General features: G+C 42.3%; 1 protein-coding gene across 6 annotated transcripts in view; it reads right to left on the reverse strand.

Annotated features, from left to right (window-relative positions):
* The window catches only part of FYN (FYN proto-oncogene, Src family tyrosine kinase), a 214336-nt gene that overhangs the window by 113006 nt on the left and 82647 nt on the right, over window positions 1-18683 (reverse strand). For 5 of the 6 annotated variants that reach the window (XM_034962716.3, XM_034962720.4, XM_057302577.2 and 2 more), the window contains one exon: window positions 6250-6319. The gene's annotated coding sequence lies outside the window, so the exon portion shown is untranslated. Of the gene's footprint in view, window positions 1-1875; window positions 1982-6249; window positions 6320-18683 lie in introns of those variants that run through there. The other variant, XM_057302578.2, reaches the window with a different exon arrangement.

Raw genomic sequence — 18683 nt, forward strand, 5'->3', positions numbered from 1 at the left:
CTATAAAGGATCTGGATTCAGATAGTGCGGGTGTGCACCTGGCTCTACTGCATTCTAGTACAACCTCAGAGCAGTGTTTCTCCATAGGGGTGCTATGAACACTGTGTTAGGGACAGCTCTTCACTGGGCAGGACTGTTCGAGGCACTGCAGGACATTTACCATCCCTGCCCCACTTTCTCTTGCATCATGTGCCAATGGCACCTCCCAGTCTTTGTGAGGACAACAACAAACCCCTCCCCATCCCCCACACACACTCCCAAATGCCTCCTGCCTTAGACATCAGCTAAATTATCTGAGCCTCCAACTGGTGATAACATTGCACTGCCTAGGAAGTGGTTTGGGAAGATCAAATGTGCTGCAGCTTTTTTCCCCCCTACTTATTAAGGGGATGGAGTCCCCTTAATTTTTGAGATGCAGTCTCACTCTGTCACCCAGGCTGGAGTGCAGTGGTGTGATCTCGCCTCACTGCAACCTCCACCTCCCAGGTTCAAGTGACTCTCCTGCCTCAGCCTCCTGAGTAGCTGGAATTATAGGCGTGTGCCACCACATCCAGCTAACTTTTGCATTTTTAGTAGAGATGGGGTTTCGCCATGTTGGCCAGGCTGGACTCGAACTCCTGACCTCAAGTGACCCACCTGCCTTAGCCTCCCAAAGTGCTGGGATTACAGGTATGCGCCACTGCACCCAGCTAGCTGTTTACAAACTTAAATGAGCTATGCCTACGATACCCTAATATGCATCTGCACAAGCAGCCTGCCATCAGAGGAAAGGCTGTGGGGTGGGACCAACCACCTGGATCCCAGGTGGGAACTATTACAGTCTTATCTCTCTAGTCATGCACTAGAATATGTGACAGCTACTTGTTCTGAAAATGTTCCCCTTAATAAGTGGGAAATTTTGGTTTATAAGTGTTGCTACAGATAAAAACTACAGCATAGTGTGAATTTTAGAGTGAAAGCAGATGGCAAATACTTGGGTGATTGTAGCAGAGGAGCAGGATGGCCTCCCGCAAAGCAACTTCAAGGAATCTGGTTTAGAATGTTGCCAGAACTAACCTGGAACGAAAATGATACTTTTCTTAGTGAGCAAGTGATACAATGACTGTGGAAATTACTTTAGGAACCAAGATTACACAGTAACACAGAAGTTGACACCCTACCCTCCTATGCACAGGGCTGATTTTCAAAATGATGTGCTTTAGGGATCTGTTTTTTAAATATGTAAGTGATGCTTATGGAAGGGAATCAGTCTTAAAGGCGGGGCCAGACTGCTGCATACAACCTCAAATGGAACTGTAAGCCCTGAAGAAAAGCTGAGAATGGAGACTGGAACAGGGATTCTCACAATTTCGTGTGCATAAGCACCGCCTGGAGAGGCTGTTAAGAATAAAGTCACACACCCACCACAGGGATTCTGTCTGATTCTACCAGTCTGGGGTGGGCCAGGATCTGTGCGTTTAATGAGCTCTTAGGCCAGTTCTGAGGAAGGGGCCCACAGGCTGCTCAGGGAGTCTCAGGGACACCTCTCCAGAGGGCTCTCTGGTGGGATTCTCCGCCTTTAACTCTCTCCATGGGATATTCTTGCTCTCATGTTATGGCCTTCATGACTCAGAATTTAGGTAAAAGCATTTCTCCAGCCCCTAGGTCTGGTTGGATTTTGGGTTACAAAATTGTCCATTTTCACTCTTCATCTCAGCTTCTCCTCCCCCTATACACACATTGTGTAAATAAGAAGCTAATTTTATTTTGCAGACCAGACAGAAAGTTCTGACCTCTCCTTGAAGGCCAAAAGTCTCAGGTATTAACAGAGAAGTTAATAGGTAGAGTGGGTGAAAGGCACAGTCTTAAAGAACAAAAGTAAAAGCAGATACCTACCCTGGGTCACAAGCCAACAGCAAAGGCATGGAAATGGCCCCTGAGGATCACCCAGGGGTTGGAGTGGAGCAGGGGCAGTGCTGGCTGGGACACAAGGGGTTGCAAATGGATAGTTTTCCCACAGATACTTACATAAAAATATCTAGTGCCAACACGGTGTTTTTATCACCTCCCTCAACTCTGTTTATTAGTCAGTGTTGCTGAATGCCTCCAAATCCCATTCATCTTAAAAACAGTAGACTGATAAAATCTCTGTTATCTCTGGACTTGGCCATCTGAAATGAGATCTTTTATCTTCCATTTCTCTGGCTTTCCAGAATACATTTTCATAGCATTCTTGCAAAAGAAAAGACTATCAGAAAAAGAAAAATGAAGGGTAGTAAAGTTGAGAGAATATTACACCACAGCTTTTGGTAAGAAAATATTTATGTCCACAAGCATGCACCACACCCTTTCTGGGAAGATATTACTGGCCTAGAAGCCGGGTGAGTGCATCCCAAAATATACTTCACAAAAAGCACCATTACCCTCCCAAAATAGGCCCTATAATAAGGTAAAGTCTTTTGCAGTGGGTTGTCCTATATCATAAATTGACATATGTTGCTTTAATCTCCCTGCTTCAGCAAATGTAGCCATATTAGGCTACAAAAGCTCTCAGCGACTCACATGTAAACCAGATTGTGGTGTCACTAGCAAACTGATGCAAATAAACAGCTCTGTGTACCAAAATACTCAATCTCAATCATCTGTAATGAGATCTCTCTCCTCCCTAAGCACATTTTCATCACACCAGAACCGCCTTGATTCAAAAAGAAAGACTAGCCCAGACTGAAATACCGTTTAATCTTAGAGGTCATCGAATGACTAACACATCTGAAGAAGCTGGGGTTAAAATTTAAAATACGAGACAATCTCTTTGTGTAAATGCTGGGATCATGTTGTGTGAGTCTTGTTTTTATCTTTAGTTGACCGTCATTCTGTATAAGCTGTCAGAGGCCCATCTGTCTGTCTGAATTCATTTAGGTCATTTTTTGCTTGGAGTTAGGGGTAATAGAAGGGATAGCCTCTTAGCAGCCTTTCCACTCTGATGATTTTCTGAACGAATTTAAGTTTTTTAGCTGTATATTTACATATAATCAAATGTTAAGATATTTCCATTTTTAAACCTTCAAAATAATAAGTACTTTATAAATATTTACACTTTAAAAATTACTTATAATCTCAGAGTTTCTCAGCTTGGTATTACTGAGATTTCGGGCCCGATTATTCTGCAAGTGTGCACGAGTGTGCGTTACTGATCTATGATATATTTCAAGACATTTGGCAGCATCCCTGGCTTCCACCCACTAGATGCCACTAGCACACACCCTCCTCCCTCCCCTAACTGTGACAACCCAAAATGGCTTCAGATATTACCAAATGTCCTCTGGGAGGGCAAAACTAACCCCAGTTGAAAACCACTGCTCTATGTATTTATGTGTTTATATATCACTCCTTGGCATGGCCAGAAAAAAGAAACCTAGGCTTTTCAAGGCATCCACAAGTTTAGTTTGAAGAATTTCAAACTTCCTATGACTTGTAATGAAAAATCGGAATCTGTGACACAGTACTGCCTTTAAAGATCCATCAACAGCACCATGCTGCCTCAGACTGAGGGTGCCAGGACCTGGCTTCATTTCAGACAAGGCCTGTAAGAGGATGAGCTGCGCCTGGGCTCTTTCTTGCACTACCACCCTCCCTACTTTTAGGAGCTCCTTTCTTAGAAGACTGCACTAAATAAATCCTTTATGATCCATGACCAGACACTTCATACTGATTGTGAAGGAAGAGGATTGGGTGTCTATTAACAGCATCCACCGAAGCAATGCACCCTCTGTGCTCCTCGTAGGCCAGACCTGTGGGGCAGCGTGTCTAATGCTGGCCTAGGTGCACAGGAGAGGTGTGGGGAAGTAGAGGCCTCCTCAAGGAGCTCTGCCAGATGGGGAGGGATATGAAAATAGCATCAGAGGACAAAGAGGCCAGGCCCGGGAGATGGTAAATTCACCCAGAGAAGAGAAGATGAATGAGGAAGGACAGTGTCTTCAAACATTTGGTGGGCTGGAGTGTTAGAAAGTGAGTGGACTTACTTCGAAGGTGACTAAGAGCAATAGGTGATTCAATAAATACTTAACACATTTATGCCTTCTATGTGACAGGCACTATCCAGGCACCAAGACTCCAGGGAGGAACAAGACCAAGTCCCTGTCCCATGGAGCACATATACTGTATTAATAGTTCAATATAAGGACTAGATTGCTTTTCTTTCCTCCCTCCTCACTCTCTCCTTTGTATTCCTCACTTTCTTTTTTCTTTTTTCTTTCTTTTTTTTGTTTTTGTTTTTGTTTTTTTTTTAGATGGAGTCTCGCTGTGTCACCCAGGCTGGAGTGAAGTGGCGTAGTCTTGGCTTACTGCAACCTCCGCCTCCTGGGTTCCTATTTTTAGTAGAGATGGGGTTTTATCATGTTGGCCAGGATGGTCTCGATCTCCTGACCTTGTGAGCTGCCCGCCTCAGCCTCCTAAAGTGCTGGGATTGCAGGCGTGAGTCACCGCACCCAGCCTCCTTACTTTCTTTTTAACAAGTTGGGCTAATTGTTCAATTTTTAAATGCTGGGGTTTTTTTTCTTTCCATTTTTAAAATTCAGGTCTAATTAACATTCAAGAGAACTCACCCTTTCTATTATACAGTTCTGTGAGTTTTCACCAAAGCATACAACTGCATAAATACCACCAGCACTAAGATACAGAACAACTAGATGCCCCCTCCTCACAAGGGTTTCCCTGTAGGCCCTAACTGTCCTTTAATTGAATCAAGGTACCCTGTGCAACAGCAAGCTCCTCATCTCTGGAAGAATTTGAATTCCCTTGTCAGGGATCAGTAGGAGACATTTTTTTTTTTTTTTTTTTTGCTAGCAGGGGATTGGGCCAGACAACCCTTGAAGCCATGTCCCTCTCTTTGATTCTATGAAATGGCAGCACAGTCACCTACAGACATCTGACCTTAAACACTGGCCCATCTGCAATGCCATGGCTGAGTTTCCCAACCACAGGTAAAGGCCCCACCCAAAAGCCAAATTCTTTCAGTCAAAGCTCAAAAATTTCAGCCCAGCAATTGGATCCCTGTGAAGGCTACGTAATAAGCATAGACAAAAACGTAAAATCAAAAGAAAGGTTTGGAAATGAAAGTTTAAATATGGCAACTGAAGTCCAACCAATGGTATCATCTACCCCCACCCTTCTTTCCTCATAAATGTGATTCAAAATGACATTAACTCCAAAAATGAACACAGCTCAAACAAGGTGACCTCACTGGTTGTGAGGATGGCAGGAAGGGAATTATTTAGCCAAGCTTGTCTAAGAATGGGTCACCAGGGTTGGAGAAGGTGGTAAATGTTGCAGGGATTCCCACAGGTTCTTATGAAGTGAATATTGGAGGAGGGGTTGTGGTGAGTAGCTGGGATGCTCTAGCAACATCAAATGGATGTAACCGGCCCATCCTCAGCAGCCTTCCTGCTGGAAAATAAATATGCCTCTTGGTAGCCTGACTTCAATGGGAAATGTCTAGTCTCCAAACAAGGCTGCTCTGTTCCTAAGAATGACTGGCTTTATTGAACACTTACTATGCTCCAGCACTACCTACCTCATTTTATTCTCACAACAACCCTATGATGTAGGTAACATGATAAGCCTCATTTTACAGAAGAAGAAACAGGCTCAGAGAGGTTATCTAACAACCAGTAGGTATAGAACTTACATTTTAACCCGGGTCTCCTGATCCCAAAGACTGTCCTCTTTCCCTGCTAGCAAGGTCTGGGTGGTTGCTGAATTGAACGTTCTTGGTCTCCCAAGACCACTGTTATGCTGGTCTGTGGGCTGGCTCCCAGGCAAGCTGGACTTGTAGCTTCCTTTAATTTTCCATTTCCTAAGCTGCCTGCTTCTCTTTCTTTTAATATATGGGTCACACGGATCTCTCTGCTTTGGAGAATTTATTTTATTCTTTGGGTCTGCAAGTTTATTACTCTTATATTATATGGCTGGCTTAGCACATAAACTGCCAAGGGTATTCTTTAACCGGCATCCGGAAACTTTTCTAAATATACACTTATTACGTTTTAGAAAACCCCATATTGCTTAATACTATCAGCAATAACAAGAAAAAGTATCACACTGTCAGAAAACATCAATTCAATGTCACATTTAATTATAGAACTCCATTCTGACTCCATTCTGCCTGAGTTTAGTGCAGAAGTAAAAGATGGACAGAACAAGGCAACAGCTTCCCTTCGTGAGCACCATTTTACAGCAAAAGGCATTAGAAGTAAATGCAGCAACACTTACCAAAATTTCCGCCAACGATCACAAACTTTATATACACCACATGTCTTCTACAACAGAGGCAGGACTGGTCCTGAAAAACAATACCACAACAAAAGAAAAACCACATCATTAAACAGAAATAATTGAATACATATTATGTTTCTCTCTGTAAACTGCAACCTCTTCCTCTGCTTCGGGCACCCATCGATGTACTAAATTCCACCTACCAGTTTCCTCTGTTTTTCCCAGGAAGATGAAACCAATTTACAAATTATCTCAGTATTCACTAATAAAAAATTTTAAAACTGGACAATGAACTATACCAGAAACTATGCTTATAAATATCTGAATGTTTAGCCCTTTGAAATATTTGAAGACAAGAGAACAATGGAAAAATATCTGCAGTTGAACTCATAACATATTCCCCCAAACCAATTCCTCTTTTCTTTCTTTCCAGTAATATCCTCCCTTCTTGCCAGCTAGCTGTGAGACCCTGGACAGTTTTCCTAACCTTTCTTTTCTAGGCTTTATTATGTGTAAAATAGGGATTACTGTACTGACCTCATAGGGTTGCTATGAGGATTAAATGATATCAACTAAAGAACATATATACACGACATAGAAGGGCTTATAACAGCCTCTGGCACACAGTAAACACTCAGTAAGCCTGAGCTGTTATCATCATTCTCCCAGTCCCTCAGGCCTGTAAACTAACACCGCCTTCTTCACCTCCACTGCAAACCCTGGCCCAGTCCAGCCCCGCAAGAATTTCACAGTGGTGCTGGGAACACATTGCTTCTCCCTATTCTCATCGTTACACTCCATCTGGTCAGCATCATGCCTGGCATACACTGGTCTCTTGGCCTCCAGTTTCTTCCCTTCCCATCCAACTCTCATGGCTGCACAAGGAATCCTTTCTAAACACAACCTACACAGCCTGTCTTTCCTCAACGGATGCACCTTCCACCACTTCCTATGACCTGCGAATTTACCTGTCGAGTCATGTTAGCCTGGCACTCAAGCTCACCCCAGCTTTTCGACATTATCCTATCAAATGCTGTAACGCCCAGAGGCCTGTCCGGCCTCTGAGCCTCTAGGCAGGCCATCCCTCCTCTGGTAGGAGGCCTGGCCATTGTCAAGGGCAGGGGCTCTTTACCTTTTGTGCTATGGCAGTCTAAAGACATCTTTCTCAGAATGATGTTTACAAATGCTTGAAACTAATACATGAAATGCACAGGAGTCAAACAGAGTATACTCTTAAACAGTTATCAAAATATTTGACAAAATTGTTATGAACATCTTTCAATACTTAAATAATTTCCAACAAGTCTAATATACTGTAATTTTGAAGTACTATTAGGCATAAATGATACTTCAGAATATCTATAACTATGAAAATATTCATAATTTCTATTAAGGACAAATAGCTAATGCTACTTTCATAATATTAGGAAATGTACGATTTCAGATAAGGGTTAGAGACAATGATGAGATCATGTTTTTCCCCATCCAACTTCATCGGCCCCCTGAATTACATGCATGGACCCAGCTTTCAGGCCTAGCTTCATTCTCATTGACTTTTCCACCTTGATTTTCCCAAAGCAGTATTATCTTATGCCTCTTTATTTTTCTCTTTTTAAAAGTACTTTATTTGATATAGGTACTTTAAATAAATGTACTACTTTTAAAGTCAGCCTTTTAAGTTGTCAGGGAAGGTCCTATCTTCTTCCCTATTTTAAAACTCCTTCCACAGTTAATAATGCCTTGCCTTATCACAGCACAGCAGGGAGGCGCTCATCAGGACTGCTGAGTCCATCCACGGGTAATGGTGCAATCTGCTTGTCCTACATGAGCTCAGGTAATCATTAATATTATCTCATTGCTCCTTTGCAGCCTATGAGGTCCTAAACATGTAGATGGGACACCTAAGCATTCTATATTTAGACTATAAATTACTGAAGTTAGGCAACACAATGTTGTCTTGTTTAATACTTCTCTTTTGAGAGTGAGTGATTAGTCCATGCTGTTGACTGACAGATCACCTGGGAACAGACTAGCTGTTCAATCATTCTGTCAATATAGAGGGCGCATGTGTGACACAAGCATAATGCCTGCCTTCCTGGGGCTTCAAGTCTAGCAGCTTTCCCCAGCTGGCCCAGAGTAGCAGATACTCTCTCAACCTTTCAGGTCCTTTGAATAGACAAGACACAACTTGTGATTTCCTAAGTATGGGCACTTTGGTGATCCATGCTGGTGAGGCCAGGTACAGTTGCTCTGGCCTCTACAAGAGACCACACCAAGCTCCAGCTTCCCATCAGTCTCACAGATGTGAACCGGTGGTTCTGAGGCAGGTGGGACAAATAGACTGAGCAGTGAAATTCCATGTCCCCTCCTGGGTGATGCTGTCTTTGCACATGAGGTCCAGGACAGCAACTACCACAGTGACTATCTTGGGAAGGTCTACTCAGTGCCTGTCCACATACTTCATGCTAAGCACGCTGAGCCTGTGATTGTCCAGCCTCAGCGTGGACACTGGTCCTTCCATCTTATCAGCCTTTTTCCTGAACAGCTGCAGCTCAGGAATCCTGTGTATCTTTTGTCAAGCACAACAAAATAACAGAACAGTTCTTCCTTTTCAAACGAATAGAGCATAATGACTTTCTCCACTGAAAACCACTTATAAGGGCATTGTGACCATTTGCTTTGGCAGAAATTCACCATTGGCAGCATTTTTCATACCCAATATCATGACAAGTGACTCTTAGGACAAGTGGGGGTGTAGTCTCCCTCCCCAATAACCATGACTGATGAGATTTCCACTCACAGAACAAAGGCTGGATTTGGCACACTCTTTTTATACTTAAGGCTATTTCAATCCATTTCATTTGAGTTTGTTCTTTTTGAGACACACCAGATATATGGTATTCATTACCAATAAAAATAGCTGAATGATAACAAAACGGGTGGCATGACTGTTTAATCTTTTGTTTCAAGAGCTGCAACGCCTGCATCACCATAAATGAATGAAATTTTTGTGAGTGCTCCCACGTAACAATTCTGCTTTTAATACATATCACAGACTATTGTATGACTCCCGGTATAAAGTTAAAATGCTAATTACACACTGAAAACAAGCATCTCTAATATAGTTCTCATCTGCGTGTGGTCATTCCCTCTTTCTTCTTCCCAAAAGAGCCCCCATATTTCTGCACCCACAGTGCTCATGGGCACATGGCAGCACGCCCAGCTGGGAGTGGGGGCGGGACAGTCCAAGGTTTTGCAGTGTGCTGACCTGCAACATTCGCATCACCCGGGAGCTTGTAAGAGCTGTCAGCTGAGGCCTCACCCAAGCCAACTGAATCAGAATTGATTTTGAAAGTTTCCCCAGGTGATCTGTGTGCACACTGAAGTTTGAGAAGCATCGATCCAAGAGATACCCATTCCTACTGCCAGTGATTGGTTTAAGAATAAGCATGTGGCCCAATTTAAGCCAATGAGATGTGAAGAATGTTTTTCTGGGAGCTTCTACTCACTCCTTTGGGAGAAGCTCCCTCCTTCTGAATGTAGTGTGGAATGCGACACCTAGAACTTCCACAGCTATTTTGTTTCAGTATAAGGATAAAGCTGGTCCAGAGACAGAACAAACACAGGGAAGCAGAGTGTAGGTTACTGCATTAAGTTGGCGTTGAAGTCTGTGGCATCTCTGTATTTCCAAGAAATGTCTTCTTGTTTAGGACTCCTTGACTTGGGTTTTCAATTACCTGCAGCTGGAAAACATCCTGACTAATCAGTCTCCAACAAAGCATTATAAAAAGAACAGAATGCCAAGGCCCTGGGCTCAATCACACGAGGGACAAGGCAGTAGGTCCAGAGATCAAAGCCATAGTTGAGAAACTCGTTTTGCTCAGGGAACTGACCCCATAGTATTTCCAGTCCTGATAACTATGGTACATTTGCACATTTCCAACAGCTTTCTAAATCAGCCAGTCTAAACGATCAACTGGAGGAAATGCTGAACACTTTCCAAATTATTTTAACCAGGATGGTCAACAGTTGCCCTCCCCAGAAGCCACACTGATATGTCATTTCCTGCAAAGACAATGGGAGACTAATTGCTCAGCTTCAGACTCTAACAGGGAAGACAACCTGTGACATGTAATTACTGAAGGGTAAAAAAGGAAAAGCTTGAGGCTCTCCAAATCTGTTTCTGGATCTGCTCCAATTACTTGGGGAAAAGGAAAAAAAATAAAAGAGCCAGCTGGTCTGGGAAAAGATTTGAGGGACTGGCAGTTCACTTGGGAAGCCACCCATACGTATTTTATACATATCACTGGTACTTATTAAAGACCTTTCTGAGGAAACCAAATAGACCAGCTATTATACAAAATCATACGTGGCTTTGGTCTAATTCTGCTTCACCCATAGAAGTGACAGAGTCAAGGAGAAATGGATGTCTAAATGGACATTATCTCTTTGGTGTGTCCTAACTTCTTAGCCACAAGAGCATATTTCTGGGGTTAGGTTTGTTGTATTGACTTGATGAAGAAACGTGCTTTCTATCAAGGAGTGGAAGAACATTGATTGGTTCTCCACAGGATGTTCCCAGGTTCTGTCTCCTCAGAACTCGTTCTCTCTCAATACTGTTTTGCTATCTCTTTCCTGGTACATACACTTCCACTGTCCCAACTGTCATCCCATGGGATAAGTTTCACACTACATCTCTAGATCTATCTCCCATGTTCCCAGCTCCTCTGCCACCCCCTACAGATAGTGCCTTGAGGGCACGGATTTTGTTTTGGTTACTGTTATTTTCCCAGTGCTTAGCACAGTAGCTGGCACTGAATATGAAATGTTTGTTGAATGAATAAATGAAAGGCTTCACTCAGACTCACAGAAGTTCTTGCCATCACCACCTCTCTCTGACTCTGGCCTCTCTTTTCCCCGCTTCCCAACACACACAAACTCTGGTTACAGCACTTCTCATGTCACTCCCAGACTGTCTCAGCTGGGAAGGATTTAGCAGCCCAACCCTATGCTTTACAGGGAGAAAACGGGTCCATCAAGGCCAAGAGACTTGCCCAAGTTCTTATTAGTGGGTGGCAAAGACAGGAATTTTTTTTATTTTTATTTTTTATTACTATACTTTAAGTTCTAGGGTACATGTACACAACGTGCAGGTTTGTTACATATGTACACATGTGCCATGTTGGTGTGCCGCACCCATTAACTCGTCATTTACATAGGTATATCTCCTAATGCTATCCCTCCTCCCTCCCCTGACCCCACGACAGGCCCCAGTGTGTGATGTTCCCCTTCCTGTGTCCAGGTGTTCTCATTGTTCAATTCCCACCTATGAGTAAGAACACGTGGTGTTTGGTTTTCTGTCCTTGCGATAGTTTGCTGAGAATGATGGTTTCCAGCTTCATCCATGTCCCTACAAAGGACATAAACTCATTCTTTTCTTATGGCTGCATAGTATTCCATAGTGTATATGTGCCACATTCTTTTATTTTAAATTATTTTTTTATTATACTTTAAGTTCTAGGGTACATGTGCACAACGTGCAGGTTTGTTACATATGTATACATGCGCCATGTTGGTGTGCTGCACCCATTTACTTGTCATTTACATTAGGTATATCTCCTAATGCTATCCCTCTCTCCTCCCCACAACCCATGACAGGCCCTGGTGTGTGATGTTCCCCTTCCTGTGTCCAAGTGTTCTCATTGTTCAATTCCCACCTATGAGTGAGAACATGCGGTGTTTGGTTTTTTGTCCTTGTGATAGTTTGCTGAGAATGATGGTTTCCAGCTTCATCCACGTCCCTACAAAGGACATGAACTCATCCTTTTTTATGGCTGCATAGTATTCCATGGTGTATATGTGCCACATTTTCTTAATCCAGTCTATCATTGATGGACATTTGGGTTGGTTCCAACTCTTTGCTATTGTGAATAGTGCCGCAATATGTGTGCATGTATCTTTATAGCAGCATGATTTATAATCCTTTGGGTATATACCCAGTAATGGGATTGCTGGGTCAAATGGTATTTCTAGTTCTAGATCCCTGAGGAATCGCCACACTGACTTCCACAATGGTTGAACCAGTTTATAGTCCTACCAACAGTGTAAAAGTGTTCCTATTTCTCCACATCCTCTCCAGCACCTGTTCTTTCCTGACTTTTTAATGATCGCCATTCTAACTGGTGTGAGATGGTATCTCATTGTGGTTTTGATTTGCATTTCTCTGATGGCCAGTGATGATGAGCATTTTTTCATGTGTCTGTTGGCTGCAGAAATGTCTTCTTTTGAGAAGTGTCTGTTCATATCCTTTGCCCAATTGTTGATGGGGTTGTTTGATTTTTTCTTGTAAATTTATTTGAGTTCTTTGTAGATTCTGGATATTAGCCCTTTGTCAGATGAGTAGATTGCAAAAATTTTCTCCCATTCTGTAGGTTGCCTGTTCGCTCTGATGGTAGTTTCTTTTGCTGTGCAGAAGCTCTTTAGTTTAATTAGATCCCATTTGTCAATTTTGGCTTTTGTTGCCATTGCTTTTGGTGTTTTAGACATGAAGTCCTTGCTCATGACTATGTCCTGAATGGTATTGCCTAGGTTTTCTTCTAGGGTTTTTATGGTTTTAGATCTAACATGTAAGTCTTTAATTCATCTTGAATTAATTTTTCTGTAAGGTGTTAGGAAGGGATCCAGTTTCAGCTTTCCACATATGGCTAGCCAGTTTTCCCAGCACCATTTATTAAATAGGGAATCCTTTCCCCATTTCTTGTTTCTGTCAGGTTTTTCAAAGATCAGATGGTTGTAGATGTGTGGTATTATTTCTGAGGGCTCTGCTGTGTTCCATTGGTCTATATCTCTGTTTTGGTACCAGTACCATGCTGTTTTGGTTACTTAGCCTTGTAGTATAGTTTGAAGTCAGGTAGCGTGATGCCTCCAGGCAAAGACAGGATTTTAACTCAAGACCCAGCACCCCTGCTACCAGGCAACTGACCAGTTCAAAAATCTTCAACGGTCTTTCAGTACAACCTTGTACAGGGCCTGGTATGCAGTAGGCATTTAATATCTGTTGAGCGACTGACTGAATAAATTAATGGGTCTCACGCATATGCCAATGGGTTTTAGTTTTTCTCAAAGTGGAACACTCCTCAAAAGACAGACAATATCCTTGTATATAAAATGAAGATGAGAGGAGCTGCTCTCTCCTCTATAATTGGGGGAGCAGCTGGCACACCAGACTTCTTCCCCTGCAGCACCTAAGCCAGCTCCCAGGAAACTCAGGGCTTGGTGACACTGCTAGAAAGACCAATGACTTCCACAAACTTTTCAGCTTTGCACTCAAAGCCATCCACCATCATTCCAAACCCACCACATCAGCCGTATCTTTCATTTTTTCCTCCTCCCTCATGCCTTGCCTTCTCAGAGCACTTGCTGTTCTCACTTGTCCCTCCTCTGAGCCTTCACCTGTCCTATTTCCTCTCTTATTGTGCCCTCATCTCCACCTGCAAGAATACAGAACCAACCTGTCCCTCAAGCCAGCTCTCGTATAAATCCCTCCCTGAAGTTCTTGCCCAGTTTCCCCCACTAGAATTAGTCTTACTCTCTATATACCTCTACTGTACAACTTTTTCACGCTATCTGCTGCAAGGAAAATGGCCAGGTCCTTGAGGGCAAGAATGCAGGCTAAATGTATCTTCGAACCATTGGCACCTTGTCTGACCCAATGCCTTGCACAGAGGAGACAGTTCTAGTCATTCTGTTGCATTCAAAGGGCTTCATCCTTTTTCGTTCACCTCTGTGACCAAATTACATACATTTTGTAGCTGAGATTCCAATTCTTCCTCTAGCATGTATAGACTGATGATACAGCTAACACACACTTGCAGGGCCCACTTGCTAAGGAACTGCTGTGTGAGTCTTTGTTGAGTCTCATTTTCAAAAGCAGAGAATGGGGGTGAGGGGAGACAGGGAGCATGAATTCCACTCCCCTCCAAAGCTCTCTGTGCCCATGGCTATCCTGTGCAACATGAGGTACAAGCTGGGAAGCTTGTGCACAAAAATAACTGTCAATTTAAAATATAGTATAGTCCTACAACCTGCCATGCTACAATATTCTCTGCAAGCCCAAACTTGATTGTCTGAAAAATTAGAGTTCCAAATGGTGAAATAAACCATTAAACAAGGAAGCATACAAACAAAGCCCAATTGCCAGGGAGGAGGATGGGAACTAGAAAATACAGGGTTTCCTAGGAAACTGAGCTTACTTTTGACTGACTGTGGCCTTCCCTTTCACTGGATATAGTGGGTGGGAGGGAGGTGGGAGGGGTGCTCTGAGAAGGCAACACTGACCCATCTGCTTCCCCTGCCTGCAGGGGCTAGAGTCCTTCTGGCTACACTCCAACAGGAGGGCAGACTCAAGCAAGGTTGTGGTTGTTGTTTTATTATTTGCTTGAGTGGGAGTAAACAGCAGAGAGAGAAGAGGAGGAGGAGGAGAGATGAATAGAAAAAGAGATGAGCATGGAAGGTGCTCAGCCAGCAGAAAGGAATTAATGACCACAGAATGAGGGGGCAGGAAGGTCACAAGCTGGCTGCTCCCTTCTCATTGGCTATTGCCAGGTCTAGAGGGAATCAGAGGCTCACTGTTGAGCAAGGCACCAATATAAGCTCATGCTCAGCTGCCCTAGAGGCCAGGTGTAGGGGTCCCAGCATCCATGGCTCTGAAGCTGGACTGGAGAGATAAAGATTTGGGGCTCACTGGCACACATGGGTGGGCAGAGTCATGCAAATGGATGACTGGATGGGTGGGGGTAGGGCTTTAGCTCCCCATCTCCAATCCCCATCAACCCCCAGGCAATAGTAGTAGTAGCAGCAGTAGTACTGATATCATTTCATATTATTATTACTATATTTCAACGTTAAAGCCATGAGTACCCAGTTTATTTGGGGAACAAATAAAAGAAACAAATGCCATTGGAATAATCAGTTGACTATCCGGAGGAAAAAACAACAATTCTGCTTCTATGAGACTTATGAGAATGAAGCATACAGTTATAATAATCATGTCTTTCTTTTCTTACTGGTAATGAGTCCCTGTCAGGTGATCACATCACATGTATCAGGAAAAAAAGAAAATAAAACAAAAACTCTGTTCTGTAGTGTACTTGAATTCTTCCGACTTGCCCTTTTAAATTAAGCTGTTCCTAAGATCTGCAATCCACAGTCTGAACAGAAACACTGCTTTGCTATGATGCAAGCGCAGCTGCTGGACACGTCTAGCTCTCTTCCAACCAGATTACTACTCCCAAGTCCCTCCAAGTAGACATTCTGGAGTGGCTCTGGGGAAGGCCCATGAAATACACACAGTATCACAATGCTGCCAAGATCAAAGTTAATAATGATGTGTGCAGAGCCCCTTGAGTTTAGGTTGGCTACAATATCAGAATCCCAGAACCTTGGGGCTGAACGGAATGTTAAAGAATAACTAGTCTGATAGTTTTTAAGCTATTCTTTAGTATCAGAACTGTGTGTGTGTGTGTGTGTCCATGCCAAATGTGTAACAATTATGCCAAAAGATATCCAGCTAGCACACCACATACCTGGAGAATCCATTATAATGGGAAACATTTTATTTCAAAAAAAAAAATTCTTTTCTTGTTATTGGTAGTTCTGAACCTTAGATACACACACACACACACACACACACACACACACACACACACACACACACATTCTGAAGTGCTCAACTCCAAAATATTAGATAAAAGTGCAACAGAACAGCTCTGGTTCAAGAGGGAAAGGACTCAAACTCCTACCTCCATGGCCATCCTCCTGGCCTACCTGGTACTTCTGGGTAACTCTAAAGTTCTAAGAACACTGAAAATCTCAGATCGAGTCTCCCACCCCTAACCAGTATCTGAGTCTTCTCTCACATCTCTTCCAGCCTACGTGCATGTTCTCAATGTTGCAACACTGGAGACCAAGGGCATCTACCAGGGGTTCCCTACCAAGGACCTGTTTTATCCACCTGCGCCTCCCACATTTTGAATTATCTCACTAACATTGCATTTTAAAGTAATAATTGATTTATTTTCCCAGCTCTGACTTGGAGTCAGGGAGATCTTGATCTGAATCTCAGTTCTGCTAAGCTTGGTAAACTTGGAAAAATTCCTCAATAATGTGAAGTAGTAAGCCTGGTAGAAGCCTTCCTTCTCTCTCTTGGCTTTTTATTTCATCAACACAAATCTCCATCAAAAGAATACCTAATACCTAGGAATAAGTCCAACAAAAGATATGTAAGACTTTATGCTGAAAATGACAAAACGTTATTGAGAGAAATTACAGACGACCTATATAGAGGGTTGGGCCATGTACATGGGCTGGAAGTCCAATATTTTTATATGTCAATTCTCCTCGCAATTGCATCTTAACTGCACCACCAATTTTTTTTTTTAAACTAGGTCTTTTTTTTCTGATGGAAATTGACAAGCAGATTCTAAAGTTTATAAGCAAATGCAAAGGGCCAAAAGCCAAGTTAATCCTGAACAAGAGGAACAGGGCTGGAAGACTTATTCTACCAGATACAAAGATTCACTATAGAGTAATAGTAAAAGTGTGACATTTGTGCAAGGCCAGACAAACAGACCAAGAGAACAAAATAGAATGTCCAAAAATAGAGCTACACAGTCACCTAACTTATGCAAAGGTGACAATGAAGTAATAAATGTATAAAAGTATGCATAAATGTATAAAAATAAAATATAAATGTATAAAAATAAAAGTAATAAATGCTGGGTTCACTGGGTAGTATAGATTGAACTGTGTCCCCCAAAAAGATATGAAGTTCTAACCCCCAAGTACCTCAGCATCTGACTTATTTGGAAATAGGGTTGTTGCAGATATGATTAGTTAAGATGAGTTATAGTGAATTAGTATGGACTCTGAATCCAGTGACTGTCCTTAAAGGAAGAAAAAAATCTACACAGAGACATGTGGGGAAGACGGCCATGTGGCCACAGAGACAGAGGTCAGAGCAATGCAGCTGCCAAGAAAGGAATGCCAAGGATTCCTGGCCACCACCAGAAGCTGGGAATAGGCAAGGAAGGACTCTTCCCTAGAGCCTTCATCAGAGAGACCATGACCCTGCTAACACCTCGATTTTGGACTCCTAGCCTCCAGAATCATGAGAGAATAAATTTCTGCTGTTTTAAGCCACCCATTTTGTGGCACATTGTTATAATAGCCTAGGAAATGAATACAATGGGTATCCGTATCAAAGAAATGAATCTTAACTTCCACCATATACCATGCAAAAATTAATTCTGGATGAAGACTAGAACTAAATGTGAAAGGCAAAATAATAAAGCTCTTAGAAGAAAACATAGAGAACACCTTCATACCTTGTAATAGGTAAAGATGTTTCTTAAAAGAGAACACAAAAAGTGTTAACCACGAAGGAAAATATAATTTGGACTATACTAAAATTAAAAATGTCTTCATCAAATGACATCAACAGAATCAAAGGGAAGCCACAGAGTGGAGAACATAATTGCAATACATATATACAACAAATAACTCTAAAAATCAATAAGGAAAAGGCAGACAATCCAATAAAGAAATAGACAAATACTCGAGAGGACAAAACAGAAAATCCAAATGGCCAATAAACATATAAAAAGATGCTCTAATTCAGCCATCAAATAAAGGCAAATTAAAACCACAACGCATTACCAATACACCTACAGGACTGGCTAAAATGATAAAGACTAAAACCATGAAGTGCTGGTAAGGATACAGAGCAACTGAAACTCTCATACATTGCTAGTGGGAGTGTCCACTGATAACTGGCAGTTTCCATTGAACACACACATCCTGTGATCCCAGATCCTGCCATCCAGAGCCTATCCTACAGAAATGCTACATATGTTTACCCACTGATATGCACAAGAATGATCCTACCAGTACTATCTCTAACAGCCCCAAACTCGAAATAACTCAAAAGGCCACTTACAAGAGAGGGGCTAAATACATCTTCATATGTTAAACAGTATTACACAGCAATGAAAATGAACAAACTACTACTTATAACAACATGGATGAATCTCCTAAATATAATGTTATTCTATTATGACACAAGACAGTGCAAACTGGGGGACATCCAGGCTGTCCCCCAGTCTTGCGACAGCTTGACCTCTGCCATCTGCTAGGTCCTCTCCTGCTTCTGGTCAATTTTATTTATATAAAGTTCATAATAGATAAAACCAATCTTTCTTGTTAGAAGTCATGCTATCAGTTACCCTTGATGGAAACTGGGGTGTATTGGGACTGGATGGGGACCTGAGGGGACTCCTAGTGTTTAAGTGACATTCTTTTTCCACCTGGCCGCTGGTTACAAAGGAGATTTCACTTTGTGAAAATTCATTATCAGTGCACTTAACAATTTGTGC

Source organism: Pan paniscus, chromosome 5, assembly GCF_029289425.2.
Source record: "Pan paniscus chromosome 5, NHGRI_mPanPan1-v2.0_pri, whole genome shotgun sequence".
Taxonomy (NCBI): Eukaryota; Metazoa; Chordata; class Mammalia; order Primates; family Hominidae; genus Pan; species Pan paniscus.